The sequence below is a fragment of the Podarcis liolepis genome, assembly GCF_965112155.1.
Source record: "Podarcis liolepis genome assembly, chromosome: 4".
Lineage (NCBI taxonomy): Eukaryota > Metazoa > Chordata > Lepidosauria > Squamata > Lacertidae > Podarcis > Podarcis liolepis.
Window position 1 is genome coordinate 101,058,379 of NC_139558.1, and position 23,471 is coordinate 101,081,849.

General features: G+C 49.5%; 1 protein-coding gene across 1 annotated transcript in view; it reads left to right on the top strand.

The window, feature by feature from the left end:
• INPPL1 (inositol polyphosphate phosphatase like 1) overlaps positions 1-23,471 on the top strand; it is an 80,628-nt gene that overhangs the window by 9,467 nt on the left and 47,690 nt on the right. The gene's annotated exons all lie outside the window — the stretch shown is intronic.

Consider the following 23,471-nt stretch of genomic DNA (forward strand, 5'->3'; position numbering starts at 1 on the left):
TGTGAAAGCTGAAATATAAATGTGGAGATGCAAAGTTAGGGAAACGTCGTGAAAATGAAATCAGCTTTATTTTTAATCTAATGTGGATTGTTTGATGTGCCTCTGAATATTCAGAGCTGCAAATTCCGCTTGGTCCTGGTGTTCCTCCAAAAGATGTAGATTTCCTGCTCCTTTCTGACTGGCCAGATTTTTAATGGCCAGTTATTTATTTAAATTGCGCCTTTAGTACAGTGTTTCCCAACCTTTTTTGGGCAAAGGCACACTTGTTTCATGAAAAAAATCTCGAGGCACACCACCATGCCAGATGGGGAAAGGTCACTTTTTACTTATGTAAAAAAAAATAAAAAAATAGTAACAGCATAGAAGGTAATGGTTAGGCTAGCATCCCTCTTCCAAATATGCTAGGTTTTTATTTGCAGGGACTGTTCTACATGGGAAAGCATTCAGCACTGTCATTCTCCCATCTGCCATCTGAATTGGTACTATTCTGGGTCAACTTACTCTGCTGCATGTGTAGATGAAAATGGCACCAAGTATGGGGGAGGGGGCAGAACAGGTTTCAGATACAGGATATTAAGCATACACGTACTTCAGATTGAACTGGTTGCTTGCTTTGCAAGTTTTCATTTCCCAAATGACTGCCTTGGCAAGCGCAATACCTACCAGGCTCAACGCCGGTCTCGCGCTGCCGCTTCCCGCGCTCTCAAGGACCCGGGAGGAGGAAGGCGTGAAGGGAATCCCGAAGGCGCGAAAACCTCACGCATGCGCAGGCCTTCCGCCTGCGACAGCCCAGTAGGCCGGCCGAAGCGAGCGGCGATGGGATGTGGGAGGGAGCTCGCTCGCCGCCCCGCGTGTGCCTATGTGGGGCACGTTACAGCCCCGTGACGTCAGCGCCACGCAGGCAGCCAGGCAGGCAGACGGCGAGAGCCCCGTGCTGGGCGGCCTCTCCTCGCCGCCGCCGCCCCGCCTCTCGCCGCCCGACTCGCCCGCCTCCCTCCCACGGCACACCAGGCAACGTCTCGCGGCACACTAGTGTGCCGCGGAACACTGGTTGGGAAACACTGCTTTAGTAAACATTGTTTGCTTATAAGGACTCATTGCTTATGGTAGAGAAAAGCTTTGAAACTTGTCTACATGGAGCCAAGGAAGCTGAGGACTGCGATGTGACGTGTCTCCAGTCAGAGGTTTGGGCTGCCTGTCTGGTCCCGATGCACCGGAGGGATCTGAACTGAATTCTTCTGGGGAAAGATGGTCCCCAGCAGCAGTGGGGTTTGGGCCTCCCCAGTTCCCTCTGTCCTTAGCTCATGCAGAGACAGAGGGACCCACAGGCTTGCTGTCACACCGCGAAATCCCCCGATATAGCAACAAACACAGCAGCACAACAGCACCCCACCCGGGAGTTTGCACTAGATCACATTTGAGGCATCCTTCCTGCTCTGCGCATTCTATCCTCTGAACACAGAGGGCAAAACTGTTGTGCATATTGTCTTATGGCTATTAGTAATCTTAGAAGGACTCCCCGTTCTTTGGCTCTTTGGTTTTGTTTTAAATAGCAAATTGTGGCCTGTTCTTCCCACAGAGGCAAAAGCCTTCATTCCCGCTGGATTTTTCCTTTCTCAGCCTCCCCTCAAGAGCCTGCTGGTTATAGCAGACTGGTGATTTGTGGGGTTTTTTTGTTCTTAATACACACACAGCGTGTTTTCGTTTTTTTAATATACATGCCTTAAGCTTTCCTAGGAAAGGCATGCATCTCCCATCACTAAATTGTTGGTGAACTAAGACCCCTTCCTGGTTCTTAGCCACCTGCAAGGCCTACTCCGAGTATCCCTGTCAAAGTTAAAGGACATGGTTAACTTAGGTGCATTAATGACAGTGGGCCTACTCTGAGTAGCTGGCTGCAACCCCTTGTTTCTAATGTTGTCCAAGCAGATTTCTCCAGAAAGTCCAAAAGCAAAGCAGACTGTTTTCCCAAGGTACTCTGCACCTGTAAATGGAGGTTCTATACATGTTGTGGTTGAAGACCACCAATAGACCCATTCTTCATGAGGAAGATTTATTTAAATGAGACTCCATGAACAGCTATATTATTATTATTAATATTAACAACTTACGTTACTATTATTTTGGTGGGGGTGCTTAGCCACGAGGGAAAGGGAATCATGTACATATTCATGTTCTCTTTTGCTCCTACTTTGCAAGACCCATTGCAGATGAATCAATTTGTGGCTCACTTCCTTCGGCCAGCCCTCTGCCCACACTTTCCATGCTTTCCGCCAAGGCAAGAAACATTTTTGAATGGGATTAAAACAGGAGGAGATTTCTTGTTCCTGAGATCCAACTCTGGCTGGATCTTGGGCAGGGGAATTTCCTCCAGGGTTCTGGCCGAATCTCACAGGGGAAGGAAAGGTTTTTCTCCCTTCCCCCTCACCCCAGTTTCCTTGTGAACATTTCATTTCCTGGGATTAAGAGGGAGGGAGATCTGGAGTTGTGATTAAGAGAAGCTGGTAATTTGAGGCTGCCTTTCGGCAGCCGCAGCTGGACATCTGCATTGGTTGCCACCCATGATCACACTTGGACATTTTAAAAATAAAGCCCCTGTTCCAAGCCTGTTATTTTGTTCGTTGTGTCCCAGGGAAGGGGTGTTCGCCAGAGTGTAATTGTGCCCCAAAACTTATTTCAGGGACATTGCTTTTGGTCAAGGTGAAGTTGCAACAGAATATACACCTCTGTGCATGTGCAGAGAGGTTTTTCTTTTTTTAAAAAAAGCTATAAATTAATGCAAGGATGACGGTGGCACAGTGGTCTAAACCACAAGCCTCTTGGGCTTGCTGATCGGAAGGTCGGCGGTTCGAATCCCTGTGATGGGGAGAGCTGCCGTTGCTCGGTCCCTGCTCCTGCCAACCTAGCAGTTCGAAAGCACACCAGTGCAAGTAGATAAATAGGTACTCCGGCGGGAAAGTAAACAGTGTTTCCATGCGCTCTGGCACTTGTCACAGTCCTCTGTGCACCAGAAGCGGTTTAGTCCTGCTGCCACATGACCCGGAAAACTGTCTGTGGACAAACGCCGGCTCCCTCGGCCTGAAAGTGAGATGGGCGCTGCAGTCCCATAGTCGCCTTTGACTGAACCGTCCAGGGGTCCTTTACCTTTACCTTTTTAAAAAACAAATTAATGCATTACTGAATAAACCTTCTAGGGTTTAGAGGCTGGGGTCTCAAGTCAGAGGGTGTGATTTCATGAGCCATTGAACCCTCCTTCTGAAAAGGCATTATTTTTGTGTGTGTCTTCTGAAGATAATGTCCCTCTGTGGTTTGTGATTCTCCCAGCTCTGGAAGTTCTGCCAAAGTCCAGTCCAGGACATCTCCTTGCAACCAAACCGACATAAGGCAGTTTTTATTTAAGGCACCTATTTAGTGGTAACAGATAAATGTTGGTTTGTTTCAGTGGGGAATTTATATATAGATACAGCTGTTTTGCATGTGACGGATTTTCAGTTGCCTTTGAGAAAATTGTGCTTTTAAAGATATGTTTACCAGTTCTGAGCCTGAAAGGCCCCCAGGCTAAAGAGCTCTTGGGGCCCCTCCAACTATAAAGTTCTCCTGTTGCAAACCTCACTGAAACCGCAAGGCATCCCAGCGACTCTGGGTGAAGTGAGAGCGTCTGGTTCAGAGCGGGTGGGGATGCTTTTGCAGTTGTTTCAAACGGACAGCGGTAACAATGAGGCTTTTCGGGGAGCAAGTACCACGAAACGCGTTGCCTCTGTGCGTTCGCCAAATACATCTGATTTCTGAGGTTCACTCTTTTTCCACTCTTGCCTTCGAGAACAAAGGAATGGCTCATATAGAATGTGAAAGGGCACAAAGTGTCTTGCCGCTGAGGCTTCCTTTGTGAGCCGCTGACATTTTTCTGACGTTTCTGCGGCTGTTTGGTTGGCTGTAATAAAGGTCCTGGGGTTGTTCTGCGTGTTCCTTCAGATGCAGGATGCTTGGGTCTCTTTTGTTTAGAGGAAAGACCAGCTAAGAAGGGGCGCGATGGAAGTTTGAAAGATTATGCCTGGCACGCAGAAAGTGAGCAGAGAAAAGTTTTTCTCCTTCTTTCCCAACACCAGAACCGTGGACAAGCTGAATGCTGGAAGATTCAGGATAAAGGAAAGAAAGTTTTTCATGCACTGCACAGTCAGACTGTGGAACTCCCTGCCACAAGAGGCAGGGATGGCTTTAAAAGAGGATTGGAAAAATTCATGGAGGAGGCTATCGGTGGCTTCCAGCCAGGATGGCGCTGCTTTGCCTCCGCAGTCAGAAGCAGCAACACTTCTGAATACCAGTTGCTGGAAACCACAGGCGGGGAGAGTGTTGCTCTTATGCTCGGAACAGCGTTTGAAATTCACCAGGCGCACTTTGCACCTGGCTTTCAGCCTCTTGCGACCGAGTGAAGCTGCCTGGGCACCAGGATGGCGCCTGCGTCTCCACCATCTGGAGGGACCCTCGGATTGGGACTGTTTTTCACACATTAACAACACGTCTTGTAGAATTCGATCTGTGACATTTTATCTGCGCAATCAGAATGAGTTTCAGGAACCAAAAAGCTGTATTGAAAAATATGACTTCTGAGCTGTCTGGCCCCCAAATGGCCACTGGGCATTGCCTTTTGGCGACTGTAACCCTGGTTTGTATATCTGTAACCCTGGTTTGTATATCTGAGTTTCTAACACAGGCTCGGATCCTGCCTGCAGGTTTCCCACAGCAGCCACCCCTCACCCCTTCCACCCTGGCACATAAGAAACTGCCTTAGCTCAAGTCAGACCTGTAGTCAACCGAGCCCAGCATTGCTTACACTGACTGGCAGCTTCTCTCCAGGCAGGAGGGTCTTTCCCCAGCCCTGCCCGGGAACTGAACCTGTCGCCTTCTGCAGGCCAAGCGAGTGCTCTGCCACAAAGCTGCAGCCTTCCCCTTACACAGCCCCCTCCCTACCAATCCTGAGGGTGCTGGGGGCGGGGAGCAAGTTAGGCCTCTGACCTGGGTCTGCCCACCCCCGGCTTAGCCTGTTGAGCCACAACCTGAACATTTGGGCGCTTTCCAGTGGTTTAAACAAAACCCTTTTTTAAGTTCAGAAGTCCCAACAAGAGGTGCTTCTGTCTTGCTTCCTTGCAAGGAGAGAAGCACATGCTCTTCCTTCTTGGCACTGGTTTCCCTCCTCTTCTTCCTCCTCCTCCTTCTTCTCACTGGCCTTTGGGCGTGGTTTTTTGTTTTTTGTTTTTTTTGCAGGGACATCCCAGTGGCTGTGGCTGGAAAACCGATTTTCCTCTTGTTTTGCTAACTGCACCCAAGTGGTGCGGAATGTGCCTGCTTCTGAAGGCTGCTCCGCAATGCCCGGGAGGTTTTGTCCAGCAAGGAGGAACAGTCTAAGTCTTTTCCCCTTTTTCCCCCTTGCAGGAATTTCATCTGCGCCTCCCCCACCCGAACCACAGCCTTCTCTTTGGCAGCTGTTTGGGCTTTATGACAGCACCAGAGGGAGGGAGGGAGGGAGGCAGCTATACCAGCTTAGAGTGCAGTTATCCGCTCCGGTTGCTGTTGACTTGAGAAAATTGTGTGCTCCTTAAAGCAATGATGCAGAAAGCTCAGAGCTTGCTAGGTTTGTGCGCGCGCGCATGTGTTTGTTTATATATACAGTGGTACCTCTGGATACGAACGGGATCCGTTCTGGATCCCTGTTCGCATCCTGAAGCGAACGCACCCCGCATCTGCGCATGCGCGGGTCGCGATTCGCCACTTCCACGCATGCCCGTGACATCATTTTGACTGCGCATGCGCGAGCAGCGAAACCCGGAATTTACGTGTTCTGTTACTTCTGGGTCGCTGTGGAGCATAACCCAAAAGCTCTCAACCTGAAGCATATTTAACCCGAGGTACGAGTGTACAGTGGGACCTTGGTTCTCAAGCTTAATCCGTTCCGAAAGTCCGTTCCAAAACCAAAGTGTTCCAAAAACAAGGCATGCTTTCCGATAGAAAGTAATGCAAAACGGGTTAATCCATCCCAGACTTTTAAAAACAACTCCTAAAACAGCGATTTAACATGTATTTTACTATCTAACAAGATCATTGATCTTGCAATAATCAATGTACTGTACTATAAAATAAATAAGACAGTATTGTAGATGATAAAGATTAAAATTAATTTTTTTCCTTCCCTGCACTGATGATAGTCACTGGGTCCCACACAGTCACAGAAACAAATTGCCCGAAAAAGCCTCAAAAACGAAAATGCAAAATAAATAGCAAAAACAAAAGCGCCAAACTTAATCTTTTCCAGAAGTCCATTTGACTTCTTAAATGTTCAAAAACCAAGGCGCAGCTTCTGATTGGTGCAGGCACCCCGGAAACAATAGCTGACAGCCGCACCGAATGTTCAGCTTCTGAAAAACATCTGAAAACCGGAACAAACTTATTTCTGATTTTTTGGCGTTTGAATACCAAGGCGTTTGAGAACCAAGGCACGACTGTATATATAAGTTTTCAACCATGTATAAACAAAACAAAAAGTTTTCCCCATTCCCACCTTCTGGTATGGATGAAGAAGATCTTTGACCCTTTCAGACATTTGCCTGTCGCTAGAGAACGAGGGAGTGGTTCTCTTTACCTTGAATGTGTTCCCTTGCGTTCATGCTTTAATGCATGCTTAGGGGGCCAGCTTTTGCAATCTGCATGGGTGATGACGAATGTGGAAATAAGGAAATGCAATCGAGAGATTCCCTCTTTCATTAAGCTGCAGTAACAGGGGCTGTGCCTTTGTGTGCTGTGATTCCAGTCTGCTCCCAGGCAGATACCATCGCCACAGTTGTAGCCGCCCTCCTAGGAGGGTGGTCTCGTGTTTTTAGTTCCAGCACCAAATTAGCGCTTAAAAGCCCCTTCGGAGGCACCAACCCAAGGCCCGTTCCAGAACACTTTCTCCGCAAAGAGCTTTTTGACTCTCTAGAATAGCGGCAGCAGTTATTTTAGGAATGGCTGCAAGTTCAGGATGCTGCAGGTCTGTTTGGACAGCTGGTGGCTGCCAGCTAGGGGGCTGCAGAGAATACACCCCCGCACCCTGTGTTCTTGGGAAAACACACATCTTGGGGAAGGGGATCTGACTGTCTCCTTGCCATCATATCCAGGGATGGGAATCAAATCCCAGAAACTTAGTCCTTCTAGGGCATGGATGTGTAGTGCATACTATGAAGATTGGAGTACCATGTCTTGAGGCAGTGAGTTCCACAGGTAAGCAAAGGATTTGAGAAATAGGTTGGTTACCTTTGGGCCATTGCATGAGACATGGAACGGGCTGAGATTGCTGCAGTTTGTTAAGGGCGACGGGAATTGTTAGGAGATGCCTTCCCAGAGCTACAGTTCCCAGAGTTACAGTGGTACCTCAGGTTAAGTACTTAATTCGTTCCGGAGGTCCGTTCTTAACCTGAAACTGTTTCTAACCTGAAGCACCACTTTAGCTAATGGGGCCTCCCGCTGCTGCCGCGCCGCTGCTGTGTGATTTCTCTTCTCATCCTGAAGCAAAGTTCTTAACCCGAGGTACTATTTCTGGGTTAGTGGAGTCTGTAACCTGAAGAGTCTGTAACCCGAGGTATTGGTGAAGAGGGATTGATTGTTAAGCCACCCTGGGAATTCCAGCTCTGGGAAGGGATGCAGCAGCAAATAAAGCTAATGCTATTCTAGGCTGCATAGTAGAAGTCTAGTGTCCAGATCAAGAGAAGTCATAGTGCTGCTTTATTGATCCTTGGTCAGACCACACCTGGAGTCCTGTGTCCGATTCTGGGCACCACAATTTAAGAAGGATGTTGACAAGCTGGAAGGTGGGCAGAGGGTGCAACCAAGGTGACCAGGGGTCTGGAAACCAAGCCTGATGAGGAACGGTTGAAGGAGCTGGGTGTGTTCAGCCTGGGCTGCATCAATAGGAGTATAGCATCTAGATCAAGGGAAGTAATAGTGCCACTGTATTCTGCTCTGGTCAGACCTCACCTGGAGTACTGTGTCCAGTTCTGGGCACCACAATTCAAGAAGGACACTGACAAACTGGAACGTGTCCAGAGGAGGGCAACCAAAATGGTCAAAGGCCTGGAAACGATGCCTTATGAGGAACGGCTAAGGGAGCTGGGCATGTTTAGCCTGGAGAAGAGGAGGTTAAGAGGTGATATGATAGCCATGTTCCAATATATAAAAGTACGTCACATAGAGGAGGGAGAAAGGTTGTTTTCTGCTGCTCCAGAGAAGCGGACACGGAGCAATGGATCCAAACTACAAGAAAGAAGATTCCACCTAAACCTTAGGAAGAACTTCCTGACAGTAAGAGCTGTTCGACAGTGGAATTTGCTGCCAAGGAGTGTGGTGGAGTCTCCTGCTTTGGAGGTCTTTAAGCAGAGGCTTGACAACCATATGTCAGGAGTGCTCTGATGGTGTTTCCTGCTTGGCAGGGGATTGGACTCAATGGCCCTTGTTGTCTCTTCCAACTCTATGATTCTATGATTCTATGAAAAGAGGAGACTGAGAATTTAGCCAACTTCCGATATCTTCAGGGCCGCCAGCTTGTTTTCTGCTGCTCTAGAGGGCAGGACCCGAAGCGAGGAGTTCAAATGGCAAGGTGGGAGGTTCTGACTAAACGCTAGGAATGGTGAAAGCTGATGGACTCTTTCCTTCGTTGGAGGTTTTGCAGCAGATAGTGGACGGCCACCTGCCAGAGATGCTGTGGCTGTGATTCCTGCAGAGCAGGGGTTGGACTAGATGACTCTTGGGGGGTCCCTTCCAATGCCACCATTCTCTGATTCTATGTGTGGGCACCCCCAGCCCCTCCCTCTGACCCCCAGCCTCCTTCCACAATCTGTGTCTCTCTGCTTTGGTGCCTTTGTAGCCAGAAGTGACCCGCCACCCGTCTGCGGAGACAGAAACTCCCTGTTCTCTGCAGAGGCTGCCGCCTAAGCTGGGTATCCCCCGCTGCTGGCTAAAGATAGCCTCCCCGCCCCCGCCTCCTCCTCCTCTGCCGGCATCCTGGCTTGGGAGCCTGTGTGCTTTTCACTGAGTCACAGGCTGCGCGGCTGACGCTGCAGAGAGAGAGGGGGCAGAGAGGGAGAATATGTGTATATATCTGTGTTCCTCCAGCGCAGATGGGAAAACAAACCACCACTATGCACTATAAATAGCTCTCGCCAGGAGGAAGAAAGATGAACTTCATTGCTGTGTCTGCAGAGGCGCTTCAGGGCTTTAACTGCAGAGACCGAGGTGTGGGTTTCTTTCCAGAGAGGCTCTCGGCAAATGCCTTATCATTCACAGGGCTGGCACAAGAAACTGCCTCCTGTACCATCAGTAAACAAACCGGCTGTGTTCTTAGATAAATAAGGTATACTATTCATTGTTAAAGCTCTGGTTTTCCCAGTAGTGATTGCTGGAAGAAATATCAACAACCTCAGATATGCAGATGACACAACCTTGATGGGAGAAAGTGAGGAGGAATTAAAGAACCTTTTAATGAGGGTGAAAGAGGAGAGTGCAAAATATGGTCTGAAGCTCAACATCAAAAAAAACAAAGATCATGGCCACTGGGCCCATCACCTCCTGGCAAATAGAAGGGGAAGAAATGGAGGCAGTGAGAGATTTTACTTTCTTGGGCTCCGTGATCACTGCAGATGGTGACAGCAGTCACAAAATTAAAAGACGCCTGCTCCTTGGGAGAAAGGTGATGGCAAACCTAAACAGCATCTTAAAAAGCAGAGACATCACCTTGCCAACAAAGGTCCGTATAGTAAAAGCTATGGTTTTCCCAGTAGTGATGTATGGAAGTGAGAGCTGGACCATCAAGAAGGCTGATCGCCGAAGAATTGATGCTTTTGAATTCTGGTGCTGGAGGAGACTCTTGAGAGTCCCATGGACTGCAAGAAGATCAAACCTCTCCATTCTGAAGGAAATCAGCCCTGAGTGCTCACTGGAAGGACAGATCCTGAAGCTGAGGCTCCAGTTCTTTGGCCACCTCATGAGAATAGAGGACTCCCTGGAAAATACCCTGATGTTGGGAAAAATGGAGGGCACAAGGAGAAGGGGGGACAGAGGACAAGATGGCTGGACTGTGTTCTCGAAGTTACGAACATGAGTTTGACCAAACTGCGGGAGGCAGTGGAAGACAGGCGTGCCTGGCGTGCTCTGGTCCAGGGGGTCACGAAGAGTCGGACACGACTAAACGACTAAACAACAACAAATTCATTGTATCAAATCATAAATTTCAACAGAAGTAACTCATAAAGTAACTCACAAACGAACAAAGCAGAAGATGCGGTGGATCAGATCATTCTCTAGTCGGTTCATGCATAAGGTCCACACATGTATACAGGTATCTATTCCACCTGTCTGTTCGTAAGGTCCGCACAATCCACATGAAAGGTTGTTACAGTTCCACAGAATCCTTTTGCAGAGTCTAAAGACAAGGATTTCCAGAATATTGGCCTTGTTTCGCCGTCCTGGGCTTCATCAGTAGTTAAAGCTCTAAGTAATGCAAATAAATATGATATCATGATCTCACGCATTTTACAGCAGAAACAATATAAAACCATAAATACCTGTACATACCATATGTGATATTACAGGACAGTGGATCTTATGGCACAGTAGTAGCTGCGGTAAGCAGCAACTGTTACAAAGTAGGGTTATATAGACAAGTGCAATATTGATTGAGTTACAGGTGTTTGGCAATCCACAGATACAGAATATCTTTCTTTAAGTGACCCCTATGGCACAGCAAAAGTAAAACAAACTTAATCCATGTTATACATATAAACATTAATACAAACTCATACATTAATGTAAGCAGTTTTTGGATCTAGAGTAATAGCAATCCACAAATGCACCATTTAGTACGCAAAATAATCCACTTGGCCCAGAGAGGTGAAACAAACTCAGTCCATGCTCAGGTGTTCTGCTTATAAACATTGGTACAAATTCACACAAAAAAACAAAACCCCACTATAATCAGTTTCAGTATTCAGAAGAGGTCCATCTCGCCCAGTGTCGTCAGCACTGGCTGGCAGCAGCTCACCAGGGTTCAGGCAGGTGCCAGAGATGGGGCCTGGGATCTTCTGGCTGAAACAGCTGCTCCGTAGAGTTGGGAGGGATCCCTGGCGGTCATCTAGTCCAACCCCTTTGCAATGCTGGAACCACAGCAGCTTCACACCTCCAGCTGCTTCCCTGGGTGACTGTGAGGAGCTTGGGATTCCCAGACCCTCCGATTTTAGAACTTGAGGAGGACCCTGTTTCGGTTCGTAAGGCTGGTTCCCTCCATCCTGCTACTGTTGGAAAGGGACGGATGCGGTTGCGCTTTCATTTTTCGTGCACGCGGCAGGGAACGGAAGCAGAAAGCCAGACTTCACACCTGAGTGTCTGTGGTTGAATGTTGCATCCTCTCGTTTAAACCTTTCGACTACAGTTGCTGCTATTCTACTGCTGAGTTAGGGCCGGTAGGAATTCCTAGCAGGAATCCCCCTTTTGCAAAAGGAAAAAAATTAATGAAATGCTTTGCCATTTGCTGGTAAAAACATTTTGAGGTACATGGCAAAGATGCCCATTTTACAGATGAGAAACTGAGGCTGGAAGAAAATGACTTGCTTGAGACCATTTTACAGTGGTACCTCTGGTTGCGAACGGGATGCATTCTGGAGGCCCGTTCTCAACCTGAAAAGCCCGCAACCTGAAGCGCCATATCTGCGCAGGTGTGCAGTGCAATTTGGTGCCTGTGCGCATGTGCGAAGCGTGATTTAGCGCTTCTGCACATGCGTGAGTGGTGAAACCCGGAAGTAACCCTTTCTGATACTTCTGGGTCACCGCGGGACGCAACCTGAAAAGACGTAACATGAAGTATGACTGTATTTGTTAAATGATTTGTTTGCTCGTAAGATTCCTTCACTGCTTTTCACCACGAGGTCCTGAGTTCAGGTTAGATAACAAGAACCTACAAAGGGCCTGCAGGATCAGGCCAGTGGCCCATCTAGTCCAGCTTCCTGTTCTTCAAGCGGCCAATCAGACGCCTCTGGGAAGAACGCCAGCCGGACCCGGGTGCGAGATCACCCTTGGTTTCCACCAGCTGCAACTCAGAAGCATCGCGGCCTCTGACCACGAAGGCAGAACGTGGCTAGGAGCCTTCGATAGCCCTCCCCTCCTCCATGGATTTGCCTCATCCTTTTCAAAAGCCATCCCAGTTGGTGACCATCCCTGCCCAGGCGAAACATGCAGGCAGGATTCAGGCACAAGAGCATCACTCTCCCCTCCTGTGGTTTCCAGAAACTGAGAATCCTCTGGAATAACAATCTCTCAAAGGACCTGTTGATGGCATTTCACCATTGCACTGTGGAGAGTGTATTAACTTATGGTCTGTGTCTGTGGTTTGGGAGCTGCACGGTCAGGGAAAAAACAAGGCTGTCCAGGGTTGTAAAGACTGCGGAGAGAATAATTGGGCGCACTCTTCCCACCTTGGATCAAATCTATGCTTCCAGGTGTCATAAGAAAGCTGCAGAGATAGCGCAGGATAGTGCGCACCCCGGAAATGATCTCTTTCAGCTTCTGCCTTCTGGAAGAAGGTGCAGGGTTATAAAGGCTAGGACTAGCCGCCAGAGAAACAGTTTCTATCCAAATGCAATGCTGGTTTTAAACGCAGTGTAAGGTAGTCTCTGTGGGAGTATATTGTATATAATTATGGGGTACCAGAGTTTTTAGGGGGCTAATCAGGCTGGGATAGCTGGGGTAGCAGGCTTCTTGGTTTTTGAATATCTGATGTAGATTTTTTCAACTTCGTTGTTCTGTATGGTACAATGACAATAAAGATTATCGTATCGTAACTGGCATTCAGAAGCATCGCGACCTCCAGGGAATAAGATGGGCATCCCGGCTAGAAGCCCTCGATGGCCCCCTCTCTGCCCAGCATTGGGCCTCTTCTTCCATCATGCCCTAGGAGCTATGCCCACCTGGGTTTTCCTTGCGCTGCGACGGCAGTGTGGGAACCAGGGTTGTAGGCGTGTGGGGTTGAAGACATGCTGTGGCTTCCCCTTCGAGACGAGCCCTGCCTTGATTTCTGGGAAGGGTGACGCTGGGACCAAGAGAATGCACCACATGCAGAGTGAAGCCCTCCCTTGGGGGAACCAGATGCAGTCATGTGGGCTGGAGGAAGGAGGGAGCCACACAAGCGCATCTCCTGCCCGCCTAGCAGAGTGTGGCAGGCTGCCCCAGCCACACACTTCTGGCTGGCAGTCTCTTTATATCTATAGAAAGAGGTTACAGCAACAGCTAAGACAATATTTTCCCATCTTCGCCGCATTAAGCAGTAGGTCCCTTACCTTCCCCACCCCGACCTGGCCACAGTGATCCATGCGACGGTCACATCCAGGCTTGACTCCTTTAATTCGCTCATCGCGGGGCTGCCCTTGAAGCTGTCCCAGAAATTCCAGCGGGTGCAGAATGCCGCAGTGAGGCTCCTCATGGGGTCTCTGCCATGGGAGCATATTCACCCAGTGCTTTTCCAGCTGCACTGGCTCCTGGTGGAGTACAGAGTCAGGTTCAAGGTGCTGGTTTTGACCTTTAAAGCCCTTTGTGGCTTAGGGCCCTCTCATTTACGGGACCGCCTCTCCTGGTCTGCCCTGCAGAGGACCTTAAGGTGCATGAATAATCATAGTTTAGAGGTCCTGGGCCCTAAGGAAGTCAGACTATCCTCCACCAGGGCCTTCTCAGTGATGGCTCCGACCTGGTGGAATGCTCTGCCCCAGGAGACCAGTGCCCTGCAGGATTTAACCTCCTTCCGTCGGGCCTGTAAGACAGAGCTATTCCGCCTGGCCTTTAATTTGAATTCAGCCTGATCTTTTATTCACCTTCTCTTCCCTCCCCCTCCCCTTTTATGAAGATCACCTGCTCTGAGACCCCACAGCTAATTCTCCCCTGGCCTCCTCGCTGGCCCAAGTAGGACCAATTCAGCCAGCTAGCCCTAATGCTTTCCCCCCCTAAAAGGCAAGGTGGGGGGGCGAGGCTGCTTCCGCCGTGGCAATTACCCACTCTGAGACCCCACAGCTAATTCTCCAGTCTAAATAATAATAATAATAATAATAATAATAATAATAATAATTTATTATTTATACCCCGCCCATCTGGCTGGGCCTCCCCAGCCACTCTGGGCGGCTTCCATAAAACCAAAAATACAGTAAAATCACACGTTAAAAACTTCCCTGAACAGGGCTGCCTTAAGATGTCTTCTGAATGTCAGGTAGTTGTTTATCGCTTTGACATCTGCTGGAAGGGCGTTCCACAGGGCGGGTGCCACTACCGAGAAGGCCCTCTGCCTGGTTCCCTGTAGCTTTGCTTCTCGCAATGAGGGAACCGCCAGAAGGCCCTCGGCGCTAGACCTCAGCGTCCGGGCAGAACGATGGGGGTGGAGACGCTCCTTCAGGTATACTGGGCTGAGGCCGTTTAGGGCTTTAAAGGTCAGCACCAACACTTTGAATTGTGCTCGGAAACGTACTGGGAGCCAATGTAGGTCTTTCAAGACCGGTGTTATATGGTCTCGGCGGCCGCCCCCAGTCACTAGTCTAGCTGCCGCATTCTGGATTAGTTGTAGTTTCCGAGTCACCTTCAAAGGTAGCCCCACGTAGAGTGCATTGCAGTAGTCCAAGCGGGAGATAACCAGAGCATGCACCACTCTGGCGAGACAGTCCGCAGTCAGATAGGGTCTCAGCCTACGTACCAGATGGAGCTGGTACACAGCTGCCCTGGACACAGATTTGACCTGTGCCTCCATGGACAGCTGTGAGTCCAAAATGACTCCCAGGCTGCGCCCCTGATCCTTCAGGGGCACAGTTACCCCATTCAGGATCAGGGAATCCTCCACACCTGCCCGCCTCCTGTCCCCCAAAAACAGTACTTCTGTCTTGTCAGGATTCAACCTCAATCTGTTAGCCGCCATCCATCCTCCAACCGCCTCCAGACACTCACACAGGACCTTCACCGCCTTCACTGGTTCTGATTTAAAAGAGAGGTAGAGCTGGGTATCATAGGCATACTGATGAACACCCACACTCCAGTCTAAATACAACAACCCTGTACAAGATCAAAAGGATATGATATCGTTATATCAATGGTTATGATTAATCCCCAGTGGCTTCTGCAGGAGGGGCTGAGAGATGCCCCCTGCCAGAGACCCCTGGGGGACAGCTGCCGGCCAGTGTAGGCACTGCTGAGCAAGGTCACTCAAAGTAGGGCTTCCCAGACTTGGGTCTGCAGCTGTTTTGGGACTACAGTTGCCATCATCCATGACCACTGGTCCTGCTAGTAGGGATGATGGGAGTTGTAGTCCAAAAAACAACAACAGCTGGAGACCCAAGTTTGGGAAACTAAGCGTGCAGATCAGTCCTGAGATTATAACAACATGGGAAGAGCCTGCTGGATCAGGCCAATGGCCCATCTGGTCCAGCAGCCTCTTCTCACAGTGGCTAACAAGATGCCTGTGCGAAACCAGCTGGCAGGATCCGAGCACAAGAGCAACTCTCTTTTTCTGTGGTTTCCAGCAACTGGGATTCAGCCATGGAGGCAGAGCACAGCAGCCAGCAGCTCTCTCTTCCTCCACAAATTGCTCTAATCTTCTTTTCAAGCTATCCAGTTGGGGTGGCCATCCCTGTGTCCTGTGGCAGGGAGTTCCGCAGTTTAAGCTAGGCGCTGTGTGCAGAAAGGCTTCCTTTTCTCTGTCCTGACTCTTCCGGCATTTCGCTTCCTTAGATGCCCACCCGCTTAAGTGTTACGAGAGCGGTCTCTGCCCGGTATCTCTGTGCCATGCATAATTCCACAGACTCCTTATCGTGCCTCCTCTTTCCTGACGGTGGAAACAGGGTTCGCTCTTGGCGCAGCAGCTCCTTGTGAGAGGCAAATGCACAGGAGGCTGCGAGGCAGCGTCCAAAATAGCCCCAGCCTGCGTGGCGCAGGCTGGTAATCCTGCCCCGAGTCTCCCAGCCCTACATGTGAACTCCAAAGAGATTGGCGTGTGTGTTAGAGTAAACAGTCCCGCGATCCGGCAGGTTCTCTTGATGGGTCATTCTTGGGAAACAGCCTTTGGTGCACAGGAGGCCTTTGTCCCTTTACTCAGCTGCTCTGCTGGGCTGACTTCTGGAACGGGGCTTCTCTGTCTGCTCAGGATTAGTCACTGGACCAGCCGTAACCCGAACCTCAAAGCGTTGGCGTCCGGCGCTGGCGGCGTCCGGCGCTCAGCCCAAAGGCTCAGAGAAACCGGAGCCTGTGGAATGCATTTGCTGCGCAGGACTGTTCCTGGCCGGCGGCCCCCGCCCCCCGCAAACGAGGCCTTGCCGGGCTGGAGACACACGTCCGGAAAGCTGCCAGGGGTGTCACAGTTGGTGGCAGAGCAGCCGTGCCAACATTTGAGGCCTGGAGCCAGAAAAATGCAGGTGGGACGAGGCCAGAGCAGCCTTTTCCCTCACCTGGGGCTCTTTGGGTGTTGTTGGACTACAACTCCCATCAGCCCTTGCCATGGCAGTCGTGCTCCTATGAGCCTCAGCACCATGGCTGTGCTAGCTGATAGGAGTTGCAGGCCCAAAACGTTGATGCCGAAATCCAGCATCGCCTGAGCTCTGCGAGTGCGGCTTTCTCCCCATTGAAGCGCAGAGTGTTTGAGGACCGGGACATTCACAGGGAAACCAAAATGCTTGTTTACAAAGCTATTGTACTACCAACCTTACTGTACGCTTCTGAAACGTGGACCACTTATAAACGCCATATCCAACTCCTTGAAATATTCCATCAATGGAGTCTCCGAAAAACTTTACACATCACTTGGGAAGACAGGTGAACTAATGGCAGTGTACTGGAAGAAGCAAAGATCACCAGTGTTGGAGTGAAGATTCTTCAACATCAACTTTGTTGGACTGGTCGTGTTGTGCGGATGCCTGATGATTGTCTTCCAAAGCAACTACTCTATTCCGAACTTAAAAATGGAAATCGTAAGCCTGGTGGTCAACAAAAGAGGTTTAAAGACTCTCTCAAGGCAAATCTAAAAAAAATGTAATATGAACACTGACAACTGGGAAACACTTGCCTGTGAGCGCTCCAGTTGGAGAACAGCCTTTACCAAAGGTGTCCTGGGCTTTGAAGACACTCGAACTCAGGACGCAAGGGAGAAACGTGCTAAGAGGAAGGCATGCTTGGCAAACCCTCACCGTCATCAACTCACATCCGGAAAACAATGTCCCCACTGTGGAAGGACGTGTGGATCCAGAATTGGCCTCCACAGTCACTTATGGACTCACTTTTAAAACCGTGTTTATGGAAGTCAGTCTTACCTGTTTAGGGAAGCTTTTAATGTTTAATAGACTATTGTATTTTAATAGTCTGTTGAAAGCTGCCCAGAATGGATGGGGAAAACCAAATAATAATAAAAAAATTATTATAAATTATTATTATTACTACTATTATTATTACTCGGCTACCAGGGATCGCCAAAGAAGAAGAGGCCTAAAGCAGCTGGAGTAGGGGAACAGGCCAGGGCAAAGCAGGTATTTGAGGAACCGCTGGGCCTTGCAAGTGGTAGCTCAGCCTCATCCAGTCCATCACAGCAAGCATGGCCAGTGGTCAGGGATGATGGGAGTTGTAGCTCAACAAGATCTCCAGGGTTGAAGGTTCCCCATACCTGCTGGAGAGAGGGGCTAGTTTGCCTGTTCGTTGCGAGGCCCCTTAGAAGAAGAAGAAGAAGAAGAGTTTGGATTTGATATCCCGCCTTTCACTCCCTTTAAGGAGTCTCCAAGCGGCTAACATTCTCCTTTCCCTTCCTCCCCCACAACAAACACTCTGTGAGGTTCATGGGGCTGAGAGACTTGAAAGAAGTGTGACTGGCCCAAGGTCACCCAGCAGCTGCAGGTGGAGGAGCAGGGAATCGAACCCGGTTCACCAGATTACGAGACTACCGCTCTTAACCACTACACCACACTGGCTCTCTTAGGAGTGTGCATGGTTTATCGTTGCCCACGCAGCACCCCCAAGTGCTGCAGCTCAGGGAAGAGGGAAGAGATACAGGCGCTCGATCTAATAATCATAATAATAATCATAATAATAATAATTTATTTATTCCCCAGCCACTCTGTTCGGTTTTCAACAGAATATTAAAATACAATAGTCTATTAAACATTAAAAACTTTCCCTAAACAGGGCTGCCTTCAGATGTCTTCTAAAAGTCTGGTAGTTGTTTTTCTCTTTGACATCTGGTGGGAGGGCATTCCACAGGGCGGGTGCCACCACCAAGAAGGCCCTCTGCCTGGTTCCCTGTAACTTGGCTTCTCACAGTGAGGGAACCGCCAGAAGGCCCTCGGAGCTGGACCTCAGTGTCCGTGCAGAATGATGGGGATGGAGACCCTCCTTCAGGTATGGGCAGATGTGCAGAATGTCATAACCTTGGCACTGCCAGTCAAAGATAGCAAGTTGGAGATGGCTTGAGAGACACCTGTCTCCACCAGCGATGGTGGCAATTCTGTGTTAGACTCCCCACCTCTGCAGGCAGAATGGCAACCGTTCATTTAGAGGGCTGGAGGAAGAAGGGGGCTGTCCCCCTTACCTCTTAGCACCCTCCAGCTAATCCCGCCACCCACTTTGGGAACGACAGATCTAGAGGGCAAAGCGGTTTGGCAAAGCCGAAAGTTCTTGCATGCAAAAACAGCCACTGCTGTGTTTCTGAATACCTGCTTGCTGGTTCCCCACAATGGTCAACTGGTCGGCCACTGTGAGCAATAACTGGAAGCTGGACTTGATCCCTTTGGCCTGATCCAGCAACCGGCTGCTCTTTTGTTCCTGCTCTTTCCTTTCTGCGGGGCAGATTCCCGCTAGATTGCGGCCCCAACCACTCGACGGCGGCTTTGCTCCGAAGGCCGCCGATAACCAGCCGGAACAAAAGCGGCGTTGCAAAATGGAGGCCGCAAAAAGAGCCTCTTTTGCCGCCTGCCTAAGCTCTGAAGGCTCCTAATAAGAATTCGAGAGGCGCGTTGGAGAGCCTTTGCAAAGAAGATGGTTACGAGGCTTTTGTCCCTTGAAGGGTCAGCGAGACCCAGGCGTTTTTTGGCAGGCTTCCCTGGTGATAGGGGGTGGCGGGGGGGGGGGAGGAGGAAGGAGGAATCGGCAGCTTCGGAGATGGGAGGAATTTCGGGTTGGATGTTTTAACTCGGAGATGTTTCGCAGGAGCCAAGTTTGAGCTTGTGCTTCTGCTGGGGTGCTGACTCAGAGCTCGCTGCTGAATCACCATCTCCGCTTCCTGCTTCGCGTGGGTGTCCTTTTCTCAGAAGACACTTCTCCTTCTGCTTCTGAATTGTAGGGGGGGGGGTCGGGGGGCAGGCCGACTGCAAAAGCAGCAGCTCTGCATTTCCTGGGGTCAGGTGGGGACGACAGCGGCTCTTTTCTCTGCAAAAAGTCGTGTGATGCTCTGCAGCAGGCCAGAAGGGGTTGCTTTTACCAGCTCGGTCTGTTTTGCCAACTGCAGCCGTTCCTGGGAGACCCTGACCACACACTGGTTACGTCAAGGCTGGACTACTGTAAGGTGCTCTTTGTGGGGCTGCCCTTGGGGGCTGTTCGGAAGCTCTCCCTGGTGCAGAATGCTGCTGCCAGATTGCTGACGGGAGCTTCTAGTCGAGAACATGTGGCCCCATTGCTGAAACAGCCACACTGGTGGCCCACTTAGTGCCAATCCAGGTTCAAGGTCCTTGTGTTAATTTACAAAGCCCTGAATAACTTACGTCCAGGCGTACCTCAGAGATCTCCTGAACCCTGACATCCCAGCTTGATCACTGAGATCATCCGCACAAGCATCTCTCGTCGTGAGGCTCGTTTGACAATAACCACCTTGGATCAAATCTATGCTTCCAGGTGCCACAAGCAAGCTGCTTATGATCTCTTTAAAGAATGATCTCTTTCAGCTTCTGCCTTCTGGAAGAAGGTCCAGGGTTATAAAGACTAGGACTAGCCGCCTGAGAAACAGTTTCTACCCAAATGTGCTTTTGGTTTTAAATAAGGAGTCTGTATGGGAGTACAGTGGTACCTCTGGATGCGAACGGGATCCATTCTGGAGCCTCGTTCGCATCCTGAGTAGAATGCAATCCACATCTGTGCATATGCGGGTCGCGATTCGCTGCTTGTGCGCATGCTCGTGACGTCATTTTGAGTATCTGTGCATGCGTGAGCGGCAAAACCCGGAAGTAACACGTTCCGTTACTTCTGGGTCGCCGCACAGCGCAACCTGAAAACGCTCAACCTGAAGCATATTTATCCTGAGGTATGGCTGTTTATTGTATTTAAAAATGGGGTATCAGAGTTTTTAGGGGGCTAACCAAGCTGGGATAGCAGGCTTGTTGGTTTTTGAATGTCTTACGTAGATTTTCAATTTCGTTGTTCTGTATGGGACGATGACAATACAGTGGTACCTCGCAAGACGAATGCTTCGCAAGACAAAAAACTCGCTAGACGAAAGGTTTTTCCGTTTTCGATTTGCCTCGCAAGACGAATTTCCCTATGGGCTTGCTTCGCAAGACGAAAACGTCTCGCGACTTTGTTTCCTTTGTCTAAAAACAAAGACATGTTTTGTTTATAAAGTTAATTTATTTTCCCTTCAATTTTTGAACTGCTCTTTACAGTATGTGTGACTTTAAAGAGCAGTTAATAAACTGTTGTTGTACCAAATTTGGCTTTGTTTGGACTTTTTTTGACCATAGGAACGCATTAATTGATTTTCAATGCATTCCTATGGGATATCGTGATTCGCAAGACGAAAAATTCGCTAGACTACAAAACTTGCAGAACGAATTAATTTCGTCTTGCGGGGCACCACTGTAAAGAGTATCGCATCGTATCATTTGTGGAAACTTAAGGAGGCAGAAGTGCTAACGTAGAATGGGGTGTTGCTTAGCCATAAGGCTGGGCCTCTGTCGAAGAGACGGTCTTGCTGCTGGGTCCCCTGGCTCAGTGTCTTCCGCCTTCAAGGTTGGCCGGGGGTGGGCAACATGACCTTTGGTGCCGTACAGTTCTATGATTCTGTGAGCGCCAGAGGTCTCAGTCCCAGCCTTGCTGCTGGAAATCCCTTTTTCTTTCCGAATGGGGGAGGCTGGAGGCTGCACCTTGGAGCTTCCGCATGCAGAGCAGCTGATTTGCTGCTGAGCTAGGAGGCTTCCCTCTCTCTAAAGCTGTTTTGGAGAAGAAAATTGGGCCGCAGGGTGGATGCGGCACAGGGACACATCCTTCCCTTTGCCACGAGGGTTTTGTGTACACTACACAGCCGCCAACGCCCTTGTGCCTGATTGCCCTCCCTCTGCATTTCTCTTCCCGAGGCTGCAAGCTGGTGCCAAATATTCATCTCCTTTGCCTTCTGAATAATACATTCACCTGTGCGTTAAGTGGGGGCAGGCTGGCCTTTCTGTGGTCAGGAGAGGAGAAAGGAGAAGGGGCGTAATTTTCAGCGTTCGGGAACCGGCTCCCCGTCTCTCTTTCTCTGAACTTTTGCAGAGATCAGAGCTGTGAATGTTCACCTTGTCTCCCGTTGCCTTGCAACATCGTGGTTTTCATTTGGCTTCGAGCAATCAACGGCGGAAGTGCCTTGTGTGACACGGAAAATTCATTATACCTGCGATCTTTAATTTGGCTCGTTAAAGAAGATAATCGTCTCAGTTTATTTGTTTTTTTGCTCCGTTTCCTGATGCAGCTAGTGACCCCATTCCTGCCAGGAAACTTTTGCCGCCCCGAGTGGCTGGGAGAATCCAGTCAGATGGGTGGGGGCTGGTACAAATAGTGAAATTATTATTTGCCAAGCTGGTGCCTGCAAGAGGGAGCCGGGTGCGAGAGAACTCTCCTTTCCTGCAGTTTCCAGCAACTGGTAATCGTAAGCATTAGGAATAACTTTCTGATGGTAGGAACCATCAGAACTTCCAACTCTACAATTCCATGATTCTAAAAGCGGCCTTTTGTTTCCGTTCAGCTCTGTGACAGGGGTGAATTTCCCCCTTTGCGGTGTCTGCATCAGAGGCCAGCCCTGTCTGCAGCCCAGCCCAAGCTTCCCAGCCCCCGATAATTTTAATGTTTAGCTATGCACAGCCCTCGTGGTTTGCCTCTCATTTGCAAGGACGTGTCGGGTCCCCGAGCGATGTGTTTTGTATATTCTGTTTTGCATAATTCACGCATGGTGCTCCAAAGCGCCAGAGAGTCTTGCAACAGCAGCTGCCCAGGGTGAGGCCGCCTTTCGTGTAGTTAATCTTTGGAACTCCCTGCCCCAGGAGACAGCGATGGCTTTCAAAGAGGGATGGATTCAACTAGGACGGCTGTGTTCTTCCTCTGTGGCTGGATGCAGCGATGCTTCTGAATCCCAGCTGCTGGAAACCACAGGAGGGGAGAACTGGTGTTGTGTTCGAATCCTGCTTTCGGGTTTCTCATAATGGGCATCTAGTTGGCCCCTGTGAGAACAGGTTGCTGGACTTGGGGTGTCCCTGGCCTAATGTAGCAGTACTCTTATTATGTTCTTAATCTGCCGGAGGGCTTGCCTTGCTTTCTCCTCCTCCCTCCAGCAGCCAGGGTATAGCACATCAGGAGCGAGAGGCAGGGTCTTTTTGGTTGTGGCTCCTGAGTTGCGACACAGGGAAGTTCATCTGCCCCTCCCCTTTTTAACTGGTCTCTGGAGACTGTGCTCTTTCAGTGGGTAATTTATAAAATAATATATAGAGCCCTGTAGTCAGGGTGTGGGCAGCCTCTCGGCCATTTGGCAGTGCTGGACTCCAGCTCCCATCAGCCCCAACCAGAACAACCACAGGATGCTGGGGCTGATGGGAGTTGTAGTCCAAAACGTGGGAGGGGGTGGCCGGGTTGGCAAAGGCGTATTGCTTTCTTCCCCAATGTGCTGTTTTTATGTCAAGCAGCAAAGACTAAACCCAGGCGCACGTGTGGCAAGAGTCTTTGACCTGCAGTTTTTTAAATTCTTTTCGTTTGTGCAATTGCTTCTTACGTGTTTTTGTACTGTAAATCGCTTTGAGATGCCTCGCAGAAAGCAATTTAATAAATAATAATAATAATAATAATAATAATAATAATGTACACCCACTTAAAAAATAAATAAATCTCAGGGTGGTTCGCAGAATAAAGTACAAGATAAAAACTCAAGTCAATAATTAAAACAAAGCCCAAAGAAACAGCAACCTCCCCCTTCCCACAGACCCATTTAAAAGGCTGTAGAATATTAATCTGCCCAAGGCCTGGTGGAAGAGGAACATTTGTGAGTTTGTAAGATCTGCGGTGCTCCCTAGGCAGTGCCTCTGAGCGTCTGTTTTTTTCTTCCTGGGTTGGTGCTTTTAATTTGCCCCTGATTTAAATGCGATCTATCCCAAGTGCCCGGAGATCAGGGCTGTCCAGATCAGGGGGTGTGGTGGGTTCATGTAAGGGAGAACGAAGCCCCAAAA